Genomic DNA, 17,642 nt, shown 5'->3' on the forward strand with positions numbered 1-17,642 from the left:
TGTGTATGTCCATATATCCTGCAGTGATATGACAATTGACAGATGAGGAGCGCTCATGAAAAATTAAAAAAAAATGGATCCAAATATCTTTGATTCACGTGATTCAAATGGTTCAATTTAAATTGGGTAAACAGATGAAAGTAAGATATCTTTAAAATTAAGCTTATAAGTTTTTCTAGGTGTTCAAAAAGGCCCTAATAAAATGTTGATGTCTATGAAATAATCTGCTTAGATTCAAAGGTTTACAGGTATTGTTTCAAAATGTGAACAGAAGGAGGTTAACAAATAAAAAAGAAAAACTAGAAGGTTCTAGGTATGGATTTAATAGAGGAAAAGTGTGTTTCTGGATAGGAGTTTAAGTAAGTGATAAAGAAGGTCTGTGCAAGTTGGTTATAAGTGTAAGTTTTTGAGCAAAGTAATCTTAAAGAAATTAAACAGCTGGTTAAACAAGTGCTGTTGTTTTAAAGAATTGTGCTATGTTATTTCTTTAAAAGCTAAATTTGGTTAATATAAAATCATCAATGTAATTATGGTGTTATTAATGTGTTCATATCTTCCAGGTATACAAATCTGTAAGGTAGAAGCTTTAGAAAGAGCATTATATCAACCTGGTATTCTAAAACTGTATGGTAATTTTAGGCTTAAAAGAAAAACATGTTGGAAATTTATTTATATCATTTGTATTCTATAACTGGACTTGTTATCAATAAGTTATGTGATGTTCCATGTTACTTTTTACACTGAGATACAATTTAGATGTATTTTTAAGTTAATGAGAGCCTAATCTAATCTATGTAAAGGTTTTATTGCAAAACAAAAGTACTTTGCTACTTCTCTACAAAAAGTTAAAAGCTTTCAGCTTTTCTTTAATTCATGTTTTAGATGTGATATTATATTGTGTTAGCTAATATTCATGTAAATTTGAGCAACAATTTATGTAAGCTTTGTAAAATGATGTCTAAAAAGCAAAGATCAGCTTCAGAATTTAAGATTTATAAAGAGCCCTGCCTTACTTGAGATAAAACTCTATGTCCCATCTCACTGCATGTGAAAGTGACTATAAAAAAAGTAGGCCAGATTTCAGTGCATTTAAGGTTGTGTCAAAAGTTGGTTTTTGTCACGATTGCCAGGACCTCAAACAGGGGATTATAATGTATAACTCTGCCAGAATTCAAGGTAGCTATTATATGAACTAAATGTTTTTACTCTTGATAATTTTATCTTGTAGTTTTCTTATAAATGGCTTAAAGATTGCCTGTTAATGTTTTGCAGAGGTACTGATTTAAGAACACACAACCTGGGTTGATTTAAGATAATGAGTTATCACCTACAGGATAGAGAGATAGGTACTAAAGCCCAGTACTTAGTATAAGGCTGTTGAAACTTATTTGCTAGATGTTTAAGATTAAGTTTTAAAATTAAAGCTAAATTAAAGGGCCAAGAAAACCAATATTTGGCTCTTGCCCTCTGAGTCAGTCTAAATCAGGGATAGGGGACTTCTCCAAAGGGCTTTGCAACTCTAGGCCACATAACCTCCTGATCAGGGAGATTAATGAGACCAGTGGAGGACAGAAAGCCAATCAGTGCATTTGCTGTGAAGAGGAGGGTCATCAGGAAAGGGAGACATCCCTGATGCTTCCGAGGGAAGCCACGTGGTCAAGCAAGGCCTGGACCCATCCTAGCGCAAATGGCACTAGCAGAACTGAGAAGCTGCTGTGAAGTTCCCGAGGACTCCCAGGAGGCTGACTGTTAACAATAGGTAGAAACAGAAGTCAGTTTGACTTGCTTCATCTTAAACACTTAGCAAAGACAGTCAAAGCCAAAACACAGCTGTTTCTGGGCATTTTAAATAATAATAATAGTTAAATGTAACCTCCACAATAAGTAAACTGGAGGCTGCAAAAGAGACTCTTAGGTAGGTAGGAATGCCTGATAACTGTCAAAGGGACTGCTAGAGTAGTTTTAGTCTAAGGCCTTTATTTCTAACCAACACAGGTAGGCTTGATGTTTGCTAGTATGGTTATCCAGCCCTAAGTAACAGAATTAAAGATTTCTCTATTAGACACAGGTCATACTAGTAAAAGGATCTTGCAAGATCAGATGATATTAAATTATTAAACTATATCTTAAGGGAAGGACAACTGTAACCCTAAAAGTTAAATGTTGTGTTTACATCCTGATAATTCTGGCAATGTGACAAATATCCTTAAAGATTTACATGCTCAGATAGAAGCCATGTCCTCAGCAACTTTATCATGGAAACAATATCTTAGCTTCTGGTTCTTGGTACTTCCTGGTAGAAAACATTGTTAGTCTTTGTCTTTGCCATCATACTCATTGGCATATTCCTGTGCTATGGGATTTATTGGTGCATCAATATGGTTCCAGTACTAATGAATTCTTGTTTCTCTTATAGACCACCCATCACTCAAATGGCCCTCCAGCCTATCATGGACCACTCTATGGACCCGATTTTTAAAGGGGACTCCAAACTGCTTGCCCCGACATCGCCCCTTTTTGTCAGCCTGAAGAAGCCAGAAAGATCTTCGCCCCCTTTCCTTACAGCAGTAAGGAGTTCCCAAATTAGAGGGGGGAATGAAGCCAGATTTAAAGTTAGGTAGTCAGTGTAGTTAGGTAAATCGGGTCTAATATCGAGTGAAATCTAAAATGGAGGCCATGCTGGGAATGACTCAGGGAAAACACAGGACAATGGATATAAGATTCTATCCATGATAAAGAAAAAGGGGGGAATGAAAGACCCTAGCCCAGTTAGCCTAGTTACCTAAGGCCAAGATATGAAACCAAGATACCAGGCAGGCCATAAACAGGTTCAGGCACCAGGCATGCTCTCCGGACAACCGGTTGAAGAACAGAGCACCTGCATCCTGAGGCATAAATGAATAAACCAGAACAGATAAGCAGGAACAGAAAGAATAGAATGCAGACCTGTGGTTTTTGGAATGCAGACCTGTACCCCCTAGGTGGCCTATATGCTAGATTTAAACAAACCAATAAGAAACCTGTTGCTTCCCGCGCGCGCGAAACCTGTCCCAAACCCTATAAAAATCTCTGTATCCCCAAGTCCGGTGTGCCAGTTCCAAAGCTCCGGCTGAGGTTCTGCTGGGCACCCGCAGGCGCCTGTGTCCCAATAAACCAACCTCTTGCTTTTGCAGCCAGTGTTTCGTGTGATTCTCCTTGGACAGGGATACGGGGGTTTTTCATTGGACGGGGGTCTTTCAGCACTTGGTCATCTTGGAGTGATTAACCACAGGACTCTGGGGAATTAAGACGTCTTAGGAGCTGAGAGTTTACTTTAAAAAAAAAAAAAAACAACACTTCCCCCCAGGCTCTTAGGGGGCTGCTGAGTACACTTAATTTATTTTGCCACATAGCCTCTGAAGGAGCACATCTGCAAAGAGCATCCATTTTTTCCCACTGAGATGTTAAGCTTTAAGAACTCATCTTCCTTGCCTTGCAATCTGTTCATTGAAGGATGAGGAACCAAAGTCCAGGAAAGAGAAGAGTGTGACCCAGGGTCTCAGGCTGAATCCTTTGCAGAGTGGGACAAGGCTTCTCTGGGTCCTCTAACTCTACCACTTCTAATCGCCTCAAACTTGATCTCCACAAGTCTGTGTCCCCCTCAGGAATTCTGAAGACCTGTGCAAAACAACCCTGTTCCCTGGATCTAGACAGACCAGGTCAGTAATAAACAAGAGTTAGGAGAATAAGTGAAAGAATGCATGAAAAGCCCAGAAAGGAGCCGCCTTAGATCCGAGAGAGGCTGCTACCCAGAGCTGGTCCCCCAACTGGAGCACCCACAGCCCACAGAGAAAGTAATCCAACCCAGAGAGTCACCTGCAGTAAGACTTCAGGGACAACTTAGCTGATCCCCCCAATCCTGTGTCTTTCTTCAACTTGGCTCAGGGTGGGGACAGGTCTGAGCATAAAGGCAGTGGGTGAGGGAATGGAGAAAGCAGGGCAGATATTACAGCCCACTCTCAAGAATACTTCTGGGTAATTTTATAAGGAAAGGTTTATTTATTTGACTCAGGGTTCCAGAGGTGGGGAAGCCCCAGGGCATGGCTGGGTTGGATTCCTGGTGAGGGCTTGAAAAGCCAAACTAACCTAAAGGGGAGCAAACCTGGGGTCTGCAGCAGTCTGTAGGCAGCGGTGGAATGGCACCTTTTCAGAGGGGTCTGTGTTCATAGGCCTTAATGAGAGTTAACCATACCAGGATGTGTAGTGTGACTTAATCCTTAGAGGCTGAGGGCTTGTTGTGGGGCAGTCAGGAAGCTAGATGTGCAAGTTAAAAATCCAACTCAGGAAAACCGTTTCAAAAGCTTGAAACTCATTGCTCCTGGGTTGAAAAATCCAGAGCCCAGAACCCATTTGTTTTTTTTCTCCTCTGGGTCTCAGTGTTACTGGGAAAGGGTGAAAGCCCAGAGCCCAGGCCTATGTTCACCTTCTCTCTCCTCAGGGGACCCATTGTTCTCCCTCCTCCCTGGGGGCTGTCCTTCCCCTTTTGGGGGTTAGGATTAGGGTTAGGGTTAAGGTTAGATGAGAGAGTCAGGGGTCATGCACCAGAGTTCTCGGCCAGGCCCTGGAGTACAGCTCTGGCTTTGAGGGTTTTTCTGGCATCTGAATGGCACCGCAGGGCGGGGGGCGGGGCCAGCCTCTTTTCAGTTTCTCAGCTTGTCTTGATTGCCTGTAGGAGGCTGGGATGGAGAAATGATTTAAAAGGACAGCTTCCAGGAACAAAGTGGAGTCATTCTGGACCACGGATCGGCCTTCTTAAAATCCTCCAATTTTAAAGGAGGTGTTGTTACAGTCTTTGGAAGAGAGAACTCACTTAGTCCCTTGAGAGTTCACTCATCATTAATTTCCAACATCCATTAATTTCCAGTATATTTTTACAACATGGTAAACTGTGTGGATGGTGCTCCGTCTCTTTCACACACACACCATTATACTAATATAATTCCTTGCTTTGGTATATTTTGTTGATCTCAGCTTTTCAGTATATATGACCTTCTAATTACTCTCTAATCAGAAATCATGAGTGATTGAATTAATCCACGTTTCTTTACCTCATTCCAGCTCTCCTTTCCTACTATATGAAAGAGCTTATGTGTACAGATGCTACCGGGGTCAGTAATAAACACAAATGGTGGGGCCTCAGAGGTGGACCCATGCCAGAACCTGGGGTGGGAGGGAGTGCCTGGGAAATCACAACACGTTTATTACATGGAACCGTATTGCATAGGTCCTCCCTGGGGTTGGCATGCAACCTTAGCCAAATCACTTAAAATCTCAGTTTCTTAATATCTTTAATAAAGGGAATACATTTATAAATTAATATCATTAATATAAGGATTAAATAAAATACTAGGCAAGCAAATACGTTATAAACTCAGTGGGGTGCAGCAGATATGAAGTCCTGCTATGCTGAACTAGAAAAGTATTGCTGAATGCTTCAAAATGTTAGAATGTGGGGGTTCACTTTTATGTTAAATTTTTCTTTCCTTTTTATTTAAAATGCTTTTATCTAAATGAAGGGTGTCAGCCACTTACATAAGTATCTGTTTAAAATATATAAAGAGATTCTGTGAGGAGTTACATTAATAATCCTACTCTAAAAATTAGGCAAATGACATAATCAGGCACTCATAGAAAATGAGTTTCATATGGCTGATAAACATTAGAAGGCTTTCTACCTCATTCAGAAAAATAATAAAGCAAAATTAAACTTACATGGATCTCACTTTTCATTGACTAGATTAACATAAGGGTTTTGTTTTATTGGTAATATATTGTGTTGCCTAGACTATGTGGAAAGGAATTTTCACACATTGATGATAGATATATTAATAGGCACATGTTTTGGAGAAACTACAACTATCAAACTTTTAATATAATTTTTGAGCCAATATTTCAAGTTCTGTTATTTAACTCAGTACAAGTACAAAGAGAATATGGTCTATACAGAAAACATACCCCAAACAGGCTCATGACCCCTCAATAGATGATTTGTTAAATAAAACATGTGGGGGTGGGGTTGGTTGTAGCTCAGTTGGTAGAGTATTTGCCTAGCATGTGTGAGACACTGGGTTCAATCCTCATTACCACATAAAAATAAAGAAATAAAATAAAGGTTTTATGTCTGTCTATAACTAAAATTATATTTTTTAAATAGGGTGGTCTTGCTTGGAGAACCATGTAGCCATAACAAAGAAACATTCCACATCAGTGTAATGAAAATATAAACCATAAAAAAAACCAATGCACATTCTCCAGAATAGATAAAATGACTCATAATATCAAAGTAATGTGAAACAGCTGGAACTCTTAAATATTATTGTTGAGGGTATATTTCATGCTATCATTTTGGAAAACTACTTGGCAATATAAACATACCAACTCACTCCCAAGTGTATGCTCAAGGGAAATTAGTGTCTCTGTCCAATAAAAATTGTGTACAAAGATGTTTCTTACCACTATATTCAAAATTTTTCAAACTTGAAGCAGCCTAAGCAACCATAAATGAACTAAATGAACAAGTTTCACTATGTTCTTACAATGGAACCAGACACAGACATAAAACCCGGACCCATACAATAAATTGAGAGACTTTCACAGATGTAGTGAGTAAATGAAACCAGGTACAACCAGGTATGTAGTGATGATTTGATTGGCATGAGGTTCAAAATGAGGCAATTGATTTAGTGGGTTGGTCTGGACAATGATTATTTAAATATGACCTCAAAGACACAGGCAACAAAAGCAAAAATAGGCAGACAAGGCAACCTCAAACTAAAGAGCTTCTGTACAACAAAGGAAATAATCAACAGAGTAAAGAGATGACCTAAGATATGGGAGAAAACATTTGCAAACCTACATCTGATAAAAGATTAGTAAGTAAAATATAGAAGGATTTCAAACAACTCAACAGAAAGAAAGCATAACCCAATTAAAAATTTGCCAGGGAGCTGAAGGGATGTTTCTCAAAAGAAATATGAAGCCCCAACAGGTATAGGAAGGTAAAAGATACAAAAATATAAATGTTCAACATGATTAGGGAAATGAAAATTAAGTCAATGAGATATCACCTCACCTCCACTAGAATGGCCATTATAAAAATGATCACAAATAACAGGTGCTTGAAGGAATGTGGATAACAGGAAACTCTCCTACACTGTTGGTGGGAATGTCAGTTAGTACGGCCATTGTAGAAAACAATGCAAATGTTTAAAAAGATCTACTGTATTTAAAATTTGTTTTAAAAGATCTACTTTATCAACCAGACCCAGCAATATCTCTACTGGGATATATCCAAAGGATATGGAGTCAGTGAGCTAAAGAGACATCTTCACTGCCATGTTCACTGTGGCATTAGTCATAAGAGCCAGAAAACAGAAGCAACTTCACTGTCAATGGATCAATGACTAGACAAAGAAACTATGAAGACAGACAATCTAACACTATCCAGTCATACAGAGAAGGGAATCTTATCATTTGTGACAACACGGATAGACCAGAAGGACTTTAAATGAAACTGAATGATCCTGGCACAGAAAGAAAAATACTGCATGATCTCATGTATGTGTGAAATACAAGACATCTGAACTCACAGAAGCAGAGTAGAATTGTGGTTTTCAGAGCTGGAGGTTGGAGGAACAGAGAGATGTTGGTCAGAGAATATAAAATGGGTCAAGCAGGAAGAATAAGCTCAAGCAATCTGCTGTACAAGATGGTACCTGTAGTTAACACTCCAGCATGGTGAAGGAAAAACCCAGTGACGGAAGGACAAGGTGAGTCACTAAAAATCAGATGGAAGGGTAAAATCCACCTTTGGAGGGCTCAGCAAGCAGATTAAATGCTCCAACCACTGAAATAAAGCATCGAGAGCAGAATCCAGGCTGTGATGTGAAGGGCAGGGGTGTTGGCGTGTACACTCCTGGCTGTGATGGGTTTTGTCTCTGCCTAAGAATCTAGTAGTCCTAAGGTGGTTGGTGGGACAGTGGCATTCTTAGACTTGGGAGCCATGGGTTTCCATTTTCCCTTTCATTTCTATGGCCACACATGTATCTCCATACCAGCAAATAGCCACTGTAAAGAGAAATCAAAATAAGATTTGAATCCTGGATATTTAGTGCAATATTGAGAGACAAAATAAACTCTGTCATTTTAGAGAGGACCAGAAGCCAGAAGCTGCTGGAGGTGACAGAGAGTTAGATCCCTGGAATAAGATTTTGGTTTAAAACCAAACCCAATCAACCAGCAACTCTGTGTTCTTAGTAACTGCATTTGCTCATAGTGTTGCAAGAAATAAGTTTAATAAAGCAGCTAAAATGCATTGAATACTCATGAAATTGACTATTATTATTTTATCTTCACACATTCAAATCACAGTACTGAGGTCTTTTATTCAGATCATTGGAGAGGGGAAGAAACTAGATTTCAGGTAAGAATTTTCATATGCAAAGTGTTATATTTCTTGTACTTTTCTATGTATACTCTGTTATGGACTCTGTGTTTATCCCCTTCAAAACTCATGTTAGAAACTTAATTCCTTAATTCATATTAATGGGACTTGAAAAGGTCCTTTGGGAAGTAATTAGCATCAGATGAGGTCATGAGGGGGATCCCCATGGTGGCCGCTGAGGCTTTATGAGAAGATGAGAGACTCCAGCCAACACACTTGGTACACTTACCACGGATGCCCTCAGCCCTGATATAATATAGCAGGAAGGCATGTACCAGATGCTGGGGCCATGGTCTTAGACTCCCCAGCATCCAGAACCATGAGCCAAATACAACCATTATTTACCACTTAACCAGTTGGTAATATTCAGTTATCACAACAATAACAAAACGAAATGGACTAAGATAGTCTTAAAATCCCAGTTTCACCTTTCTTGTACCACCCCTGCATGTAAACCTGAGTTCTACAGAGAAGCTTCTCAACAGATTGAAGGATGTTCTTCAACCAGATACTCCTGAGGTTCTCATGAGAGATGGCACCCGTGGCACAGCCTGGCACCCAGAAAAGTCTCAGTAAATGCTTAATGAGTGTGCAAATCACCAAAATGTTTCACCACGACATTAAAAACAAAACAAAACAAAAAAAAAAACAGGCATTATCAATTAATAGAAAGTGAGGGCTATTTCATTTTCCCTGAGGAGTCTAATAAGGTAAACAAAGCAATGTTTTTCAAGGACACTTTGGAAGGTCAGGTTATTAGTAAGAAAGTTCAGAAGTAGAATTAGGAGTGTTAACCTTTCATTTTAAATGAAAAATTTAAAGAATTACCATCAGGTAATTTCAAACTACCACAAAAAGCAACCACATATCATGGATCCCTTCTTGCCAAAAATATCATCCTGAAATGTAGATTGACAACTTAGCATCATCCAGTAATTCTTTTAACTGTCTTTTTTTTTTTTCTCAATTTTATTCACACGTTTTCAAGCAAGGGTGCTCACAAAACTGGCAGTTATCAAAGTAGGGGAGTTTTAATAGTAAGCTCATTGGAATCAACTTTTTCTTTCTTTTTTTTTTCTAGCTAATGTTGAACAGAATTATATCTATGGCTGTCTGATCTCAAAATCCATTCATAATAAACAAAACATATAGATTTGCTTATTGTATTTTAAATTGCTTGCTAGTTTTGCATTCCAAAGAGCAGTGTTTTGAATCCCATTTGGTTTAGAATCTACAGATTTAAGCTTCACCAATTTATGAGCCAGAAGGATCAAATCATGCCACTTCCCAGCTTAAAACCCTGCAAGGACCCCTTTTGCTCTGGCTCTGGGGATAAACCTTATAATCTGCGGCAAGCCTGTTTAAACAGCGGCTCCCTCTCCAGCCTTCTCTCTCTCCACCTACTTCTTCCCAACCTTCATTCCAGGCCCAGGCAAGACACTGCTGTTCAAGTTGTAAACTGGTCCCTTGCCTCTCTTTGTTTCTTCCCACACTGTGCTGGAGAAGAGGAAGTCACCACCCCGCTCACATTACTGACTTTTTCTGTGACCCCAAGCACCTTTATGACTCCACACAGCACTTCCTCACTTACAGTTTTGATATTCTGTTCATCATAGATTTTGCATTATTTTTTTAAAGAAGATTGCGTTAAAATGATACTTAACTTGGTTACTGATTGTGTGTGTGTGTGTGTGTGTGTGTGTGTGTGTGAGTGTGTGTGTGTCAGTTTTGCTCCACAGGAGTGTGAGCCACCAGAGATCCTGTCCCCCACTCCTCATGTCTACCCTACGCATAGCCCCACAGAGAAGGCTGATAGTTTCCCTCTCCCTCCAGGACTGTTTGAAGATTTTGAAGCCCTGCTCACCAGGAGAGAGGAACTGGGTTTTCAGCCAATGATCTAATAAGCATAATTCATACATATAAAGCTGTCATGGCTTGAATATGAGGTATCCTCCAGAAGCTCACGTGTGAGAAAATGCAAGAAAATTTAGAGGCAAAATGATTGGATTATGAGAGCCTTGACCTACTCAGTGCAGTAATCCACTTGAATACATGAACTGAATGGTAACTGTAGGCAGGTAGGGTGTGGCTGGAGGAGCTGGGTTCCTGGGGGCATGCCTTTGGGGTATATATTTTGTCTCTGGTGAATGGAGCTCTCTCTGTCTCCCTGCTGCCATGCCCTGAGCTGCTGTCCTCACCAGGCCCTTCCACCTCATTTTTCTTCCTCTCCTTGGGCTCAATGCAATGGGATTGGCATTTTGAAATTGAGAACCCCAAACAACATTTCCTCCTCTATGTTACTCTTTTTAGGTATTTTGGTCACTAACTAAAACAAGAGCATCTGCTGTGAGCCAAGTGATGGCACAGCTCCTCGGTGAGGTGGAGCTTCAGGTACCCAGCAGGTCGACCCCAGAAGCACACTCACCTTGCTCCAGGTCACACAGACTTTAGATCTGAACTTGGAGAATCAGGCATCCAAACCACACTGAAATCATATACTCTATGGACCCTCGGTGATCCCAATGCTTTTGAATTGATTGGATGGATGCCTGAGTCTCCTTAATAAGAAGAAAAAAATGGAATAAGGATTTGGGTGGTGGCAAGAAAGATTTAGAAGGGCACACATCAAAGCCTGGGAGATGAGAGGTAAGGAGACTGGGGTTGTAGCCCATCCCAGGATGTTTTCCCAGGGGAGAGCACATACCCCCCCAGGAAGTGGTGAGTGACCACACCATGCGGGACAGTCTGCTGGATGTCCTGGGTCTCCATGGGAATCTCTCATCACCCCACTCAAGGTTGTTCCCTCTGCTGTGGCTCAGGATAGAGACTCTTGGCCAACACAGATGCATCCTGCCTCAACCAACACCCGTCTGACAGCCCTGCAGGCACCTATTTCACAAAGCACAAGGGCTCACTCAAGTCAACGATGCAGCTTATTGTGGCCATGGTGGGGGTAGCAGTGATGGTGACCCTACTCCTACATTTAGAAGTAACTAAAAATGCCAAGATTCCTGAGCAGGGATGGTGATTACTAATGCCCTGTTCATACTGAATTGTTCAAGTCTTATAAAGTTTTCTAGGAGTTTCACAAGGGGTTCTCTGAGCCTGTCATCTGCACTCGCCTGCTTCCCACCCCCATCCCACTCCTGCCACTCCTAGACAATTCCCATCAATATGAGAAGAAAGCCCAGGAGCCACTTCCAAGAGGAAGCTCTGTGAGTCCCTCAACTCCTGGATGCTGATCTACAATAGGAGTCAGCAAACCATGCCTGAGGGTAAGGGGTATCTTCTGCTTGGCGTGTCCTCTGTCCTCTGTTGCTGTACTGCAAAAGGATCTGCAGGTGTGTGCCAGCCAATGGGTGTGCCAGGGTTCCAATAAAACTTCATTTGCAACACTAGGAGCAACACGTGTTCACACAATATTTCTCAGGGTCGGATTTCTCAGTGACAGGTTAGGAACTCATTACTATAAGTTCTCCACCTCATTCAAGTCCTCCATTCCTACTTAGGTTTCACAGATGTGGAATCTGAGGTTCAGAGAGTTACACAATTTATGTATGATCACACAGCTGGCTAAGCAGTGACGATCAGGGGCATCATTATACCAGGGCTTTGAACAATTCCATGCCCCATGGGGTCACTAGATATTACACAGATTTGACTTGCAGGCCATAGTTTGCTGGCCCCTGATCTCGACTATCTAATCTCTGTGACTGTCTCTTCCTTTACAACAGAATCCAACATCATATTAGACTAGAGGAGTTCAAAGTCCAATGTCATTAAATATACATTGAATGAGTTTCTTAATGTGAAAGCTAAGTTGTTTTTATTTCTATCCAGGGAGACCCATAAACTGCAGGCTCTTTTTAAGAACCTATTTCAGTGTCCCAAAACAAGATGGTGTTTTATAAATATTTGTTGAAATCTGTTGTAATAGCTCAGCATAAACCCTGTAAATGGAGAGATCTGTGCTCATACTGTGTGCCCTTAGGATATTGCTTAACTTCCCCAAATGTTGTCTTGCAGGTTAATAAGACAGGAGTAAGCTGATCAACCTTTTAACATTGCTGTGTTAAATGACACAATTATGTGAAATGCTTATTATTCATGAGTACTCCACTATTTCATATTGTCCTCAACAAAAGTTAACTGTACCTCTCAAAAGGAAAAAAAAATAAGACAGAAAGAAGATGCCACCTGCTCTCTAGCTTGGCTGAATTCATCTGAGTCTTTCATGGAGCAGGAGGCGTACTGACAGACTGCCCCCAGGTACCTGAAGGCTTATCCAGGAGAATTCCTGTCTCCAAATCACCAAGATGAACACTGCCCTGAGACCTTCAACCTTCACTTTGAATTTAAGCATAGATAGAGGACATTACTTCCAGGTGACTTAAAGAACTCTGACTTTTTCATCACAAACGCACATCATCTTTAATGCCTGAGATAAATTATGAACACCAATGTGAGGGATCATTTAAGGATGAGAAAAGCCACCACTGGGAATTCAGGGGCCATGTCAAGAGAATTAACCAGTTCAGTATCTGGAATGGAACCAAGGAGTGAAAGGTCATATGAAAGGTTTCATTTTTATATTCTTTTGGGAAAGTTATTTGAGTCTTATCCAAAAGGTAGTTTACATTGGTCTTGGCAACAAGGATTTGAAAAGAAACATTTTACATATTTATTGTAAAAATGAAAGATAAACTAAGATTTTTAAAATATCATTTCCATTTCTAATTTTTATTGTTTTTATTTTCTTTGCAGAGTAAACATGTTTTTCACTGTACATAATCCTAAACCTTTTAGGATATTCTTGAGAAAAATGTTTTTATGTACATCAAGAATAAAAATAAGAAATCATACCTGTCTTCTAAGAGCTTATAATCTAAAGAGAAAAAATAGGGGCTCACATGAAAAAGTTAGGTTCTATTTTTTACTGTTGTAATAAATTACTGAGTAGCATGCTGTCCTCTATGTTTGCATGTGTGTTATATATGGAATGTGCTCTGTTTAACAAAGAGAATTTTAGCATCCCAGTGGTTTTGCATTCAGCCTTCTTCATATACTATAGTCATCTATTCACCCAATTCTCTATTTCTCCATCTGTCCAGACAAATTACCTGTATGAGAATACTTGCTGCATGTTGGTAGTGATGACCACTGACTGAGTCCTGAAATATTTTAAATAAGACAGCCTTAATGTGGTAACTTGGGGTGTCACTCATCCTCACAAAACTCATGAATCCCAAATCCTTTTGGAGACTGTGGAGGGATGTGGCGATGTATGGGATTTAGAGACTCAATTTCAAATTAAAGCAATCGAATTTTAGAATTTTAGAAATCAATGATCTGACGTACCTCTGCACATCATGAATCCCAAGTCTCTATGCAAGGCGAAGAGAGGGCAACCCTCCCAGGTTAACACAGAAGTGGGGGAACATATCTGCTTGAATTCCTCGAACTCACAAAGAGTTGTTGACGATGAAGAAAGGTGGAATGTTTTCCCTAAGGATAATCTTTCACAAAATTTGGCAGTGTCTTCTCCCAAGGGGCTTTAAGACAAGATCCAGGCTGAAACACATTTGAAAAATCAGCTCCCCAGTTCAGAGAACTGCTTGATCATCAAATTCACTACTTTCTTTGTTGCGTTGATAAGAGGCTTTTAGCTTTATTGATTGACTTTATATTTCTCGGTGACAGGCATGGAGTTAATTCCTGTTCATTCTCTATCTTGTTCATTCCCAAGTCCTTCATTCCAACTTGAGTTGTACAGAGGTAGAATCTGAGGTTCAGAGAGATATGTAATTTATGTAAGATTACACAGCTACGTAAACGAACAATCTGAAATATTGTTAAACCAGGGCTTTGAACACAATTCCACACACCATGGAGTCAACTAGAGTTCTTCAGAACACCTCCATAACCCTCTGGCAGGAATAGAATGAAGCCATCAGAAGTCTCTGCCACCACCCCTACTTCTTCCAGGGTGCCTTCACACCATCTGCTTTATATATTGGAAAACGCATAAGAGCTATTCAAAAAAAGGGTCACTGCCTAAAATGTGCTTAGAACCCATGGATCACTTTCATGCTTCTCTCCTTCTTGCCTTCTAGGTGAGAAAACAGAGTCAGAGATGTAACTATCTGTGTTCCCATAAATGATTGATATGAGTCTACTGTTAATACTATCCAGCACTTTCTCTGTGAAAGCATTATCTTATCTCAATATATTAACTCATTTATCCTTCATAAAATCCCTATGAGATACTTATTTTTCTAGAACGGTAGACTCAACAACATTTGCATTTTACAGTTGAAGAAACAGAAGCACAGAATTTTAAGTCGCTTGACTAGAATCAGATAGCCAGGGAGAAATGTTTACATCTCAAACCAAAGCTTAGTTTTATGTTTTAAACCTTAACTGCACTCAGTACTGTCTCAAAAACCTATACTCTGGTTTCTAGCTTTCTTCTGTTCTTTTACTATTATAACACACTGCTTCTATTTGCTGCTTAGAATTGAGCTGATTGATAAAAGATACTGTGAAAGTCCACTGATCAATACAACACCTTTTCTAATTTAGAAAAATCTTGTCCTCTGTCTGATTTGGCCATGTGAATAGGTTTTGGATCTCTTGAACAAATCTAATCATTTCCTTATCTAAAGTTACACAAAGAATAAGACCTCAAAAGAATCAATAATTTATGATTTCAATCCATGGCTCTGTCTACATTTGAATGGCACATTGCCCATAATTTTTCTATGCCCTCTTTAAAAAAAAAGTAGCTAGAATTTCATCAGTTGAAGTATTCTAACCATGATTCCCTATGAGGCCTGTTATTCAAAGATTATTTGTACCTAAAATGCATGTTTAACAGTTGGCAGTTTGAAAAGCAACTATTTTACATGCAAAGATTGAATCAAATGAATGCCAGTAAACTCCCCAATCACATAATTTATGTACAGTATTTAGAAGTGAAAAGTTTCAGATCAGCAGGCCTGTTCCACCTGACAAGAACCTAGAAAGGGTTTTACTTTAGCAAAAACCCAAAGGGTATTTTATAGGAAAGTTTACTTTGCCTTTCATCTTTTCTCAAACATTCTGGCCTGTTTCCTAGTGAGAAAAGGTTTGTATGCATCCTGCCTTTTGGACTTTGGGGATAAAATAAATAAATTGAATCTACCTGATAAAGGGACCCAAATCATGTCAGTATCTATCCACCAATGGAAGAATCAAAAAATGCCATATAAAAACATTCACCAGTTGATATTGTATTACCGGGATAGCCTTAATATTTTATCAGACTTGCAAGTGGTATCCCCATAAAAATTTTTACTGTAACTCAAATTCTTAAACAAAGGTATACATTTTACTGTGGTATTGGTTGACTGCGTGATCTCCAAGAAACTGGCCATGAAAGTCAACTCAGGAGAAAGGGAAAAACTTATCTCTTTCATATTTAACTGGCAAATTGTTCAACTGAGTCCAAGAGTTTTCAGGTAAAATAATTGACCCATCCATTTATAGAATGCTTTTCCTCCTTCCTTAAATAATATGTATCAGAAACAAATTTGCATGTGTAAAATGTAAATTTGGGCAATTTTTTTTTCCAAATAAAATTCCTTAGTTTATACATTTCAAAATAAAATGTGTTTCACTTTCAATGTTTCCAATCATTACCATATACTGACCCAGAATAATTATCTTTTTCATTCTAGCATGTTTTCTGATATTAAAGAAAGAGCTTTATGAACCTTGCCGTTTGTTCATTACTTGCAGGGTATCTCCCTGACACCCCAGTAGAATTGAGCCTCTGAATCCTATTAATGTAATATTTTTGATTTCTGAATCTGTAGACACGGGAAATGTGATTAATCCCCAGAACATATAGCATGTCAGCTTTGCAATGTTTCAAGGTAAGTTCATTTTATACTAATTAAGGGTAAAATCTCCTGCTTTGTCCACACCAGCGCCTTTTGATGCACAGCATACAACAGCTGCTTGGGGGCCCAGGAAGAGAGCCAAAGGCGGCCCCTGGTGGAGGTGGCTCCCCGGTGATCTCTCTCGGAGGGAGCACCTGTGAACTCCTTGGCAGGTCAGAAACAGGACAGACCTTCACAGTTCTGTCAAAACTATGCCCCATGTTCCTCTCCTATATTATCTAGTTTAGTATGTGACAAATAACTTTTGAAAGCTATGAGCAATCGTGAGTTCCTTGGCCAAAGAGCATATGTGAGCTGCTGTCAGGCTTGGGGTGACAGATGAGTTGGTGGGAACTCTGCACCTGAGTGATACAAAGTCAGGCAGGAAAGAAAGAACATCCAAGTGAGAATTGGACGTGTAGGCCTGAGTGATATTTTTTATTTGTTTATTCTTGTTTTTATTGAGGTAAAATATATATAATGTATCAATTAAAGATTTGTTAAGTGTACAAATTCAGTGGCACCAAGTATATTTGGAACGTTGAAAATTATTGCCCCTATCCATCTCTAAAACTTTGATTCATCCCAAAGCATTCATGGATGATTTGGGCAATCATTAAGCTCTGTTTTTCTTTTAAAATTCCAATTGCTGCTAATCAATGATATTTTAATGGGAACAGAAAACTTCTGTTCCCTTTAAAATATCACTCCCCAACATTCTCTCCTTCCAGCCCCGGGTGGTTTCTACTCTGCTTTCTGTTCTGAGGAAATTACTTGTTCTAGGCATGGCCTGTGAGTGGGGTCTCATAATATTTCCTTTAATGCCTGGTTTATTTCACTTGGTATCATATGTTTTTGAGGTTCATCAATGATGCTGCCTGGGTCAGCTCTTCATTCCTGAATAAGTTTAGTAATACTCCACTGTAGACCTGTGCCATGTTTGTCCCTCCACCTGCTTTCACCTTTTGGCTGTTGTGAATCAAGCTGCCGTCAACATAGGTGAGCAAGTATTGAACTATACTGTATGTGTGATCAGCAGGATGCTTGGACCCTGATCTTATCTGAAGGCATTCATGGATGATTTGGTAATCATTAAGCTCTGTTTTTCTTTTAAAATTACAATTGCTGCTAATCAATAATAAATTGATGATTATATAATAATTATATGAGACAAAAATTGTGTAGTTAAGACTTGATACAAATAGACACAAATCATTATAGCCATGTTACAAATAAAA

Source organism: Ictidomys tridecemlineatus, unplaced genomic scaffold (assembly GCF_052094955.1).
Source record: "Ictidomys tridecemlineatus isolate mIctTri1 unplaced genomic scaffold, mIctTri1.hap1 Scaffold_40, whole genome shotgun sequence".
NCBI lineage: Eukaryota > Metazoa > Chordata > Mammalia > Rodentia > Sciuridae > Ictidomys > Ictidomys tridecemlineatus.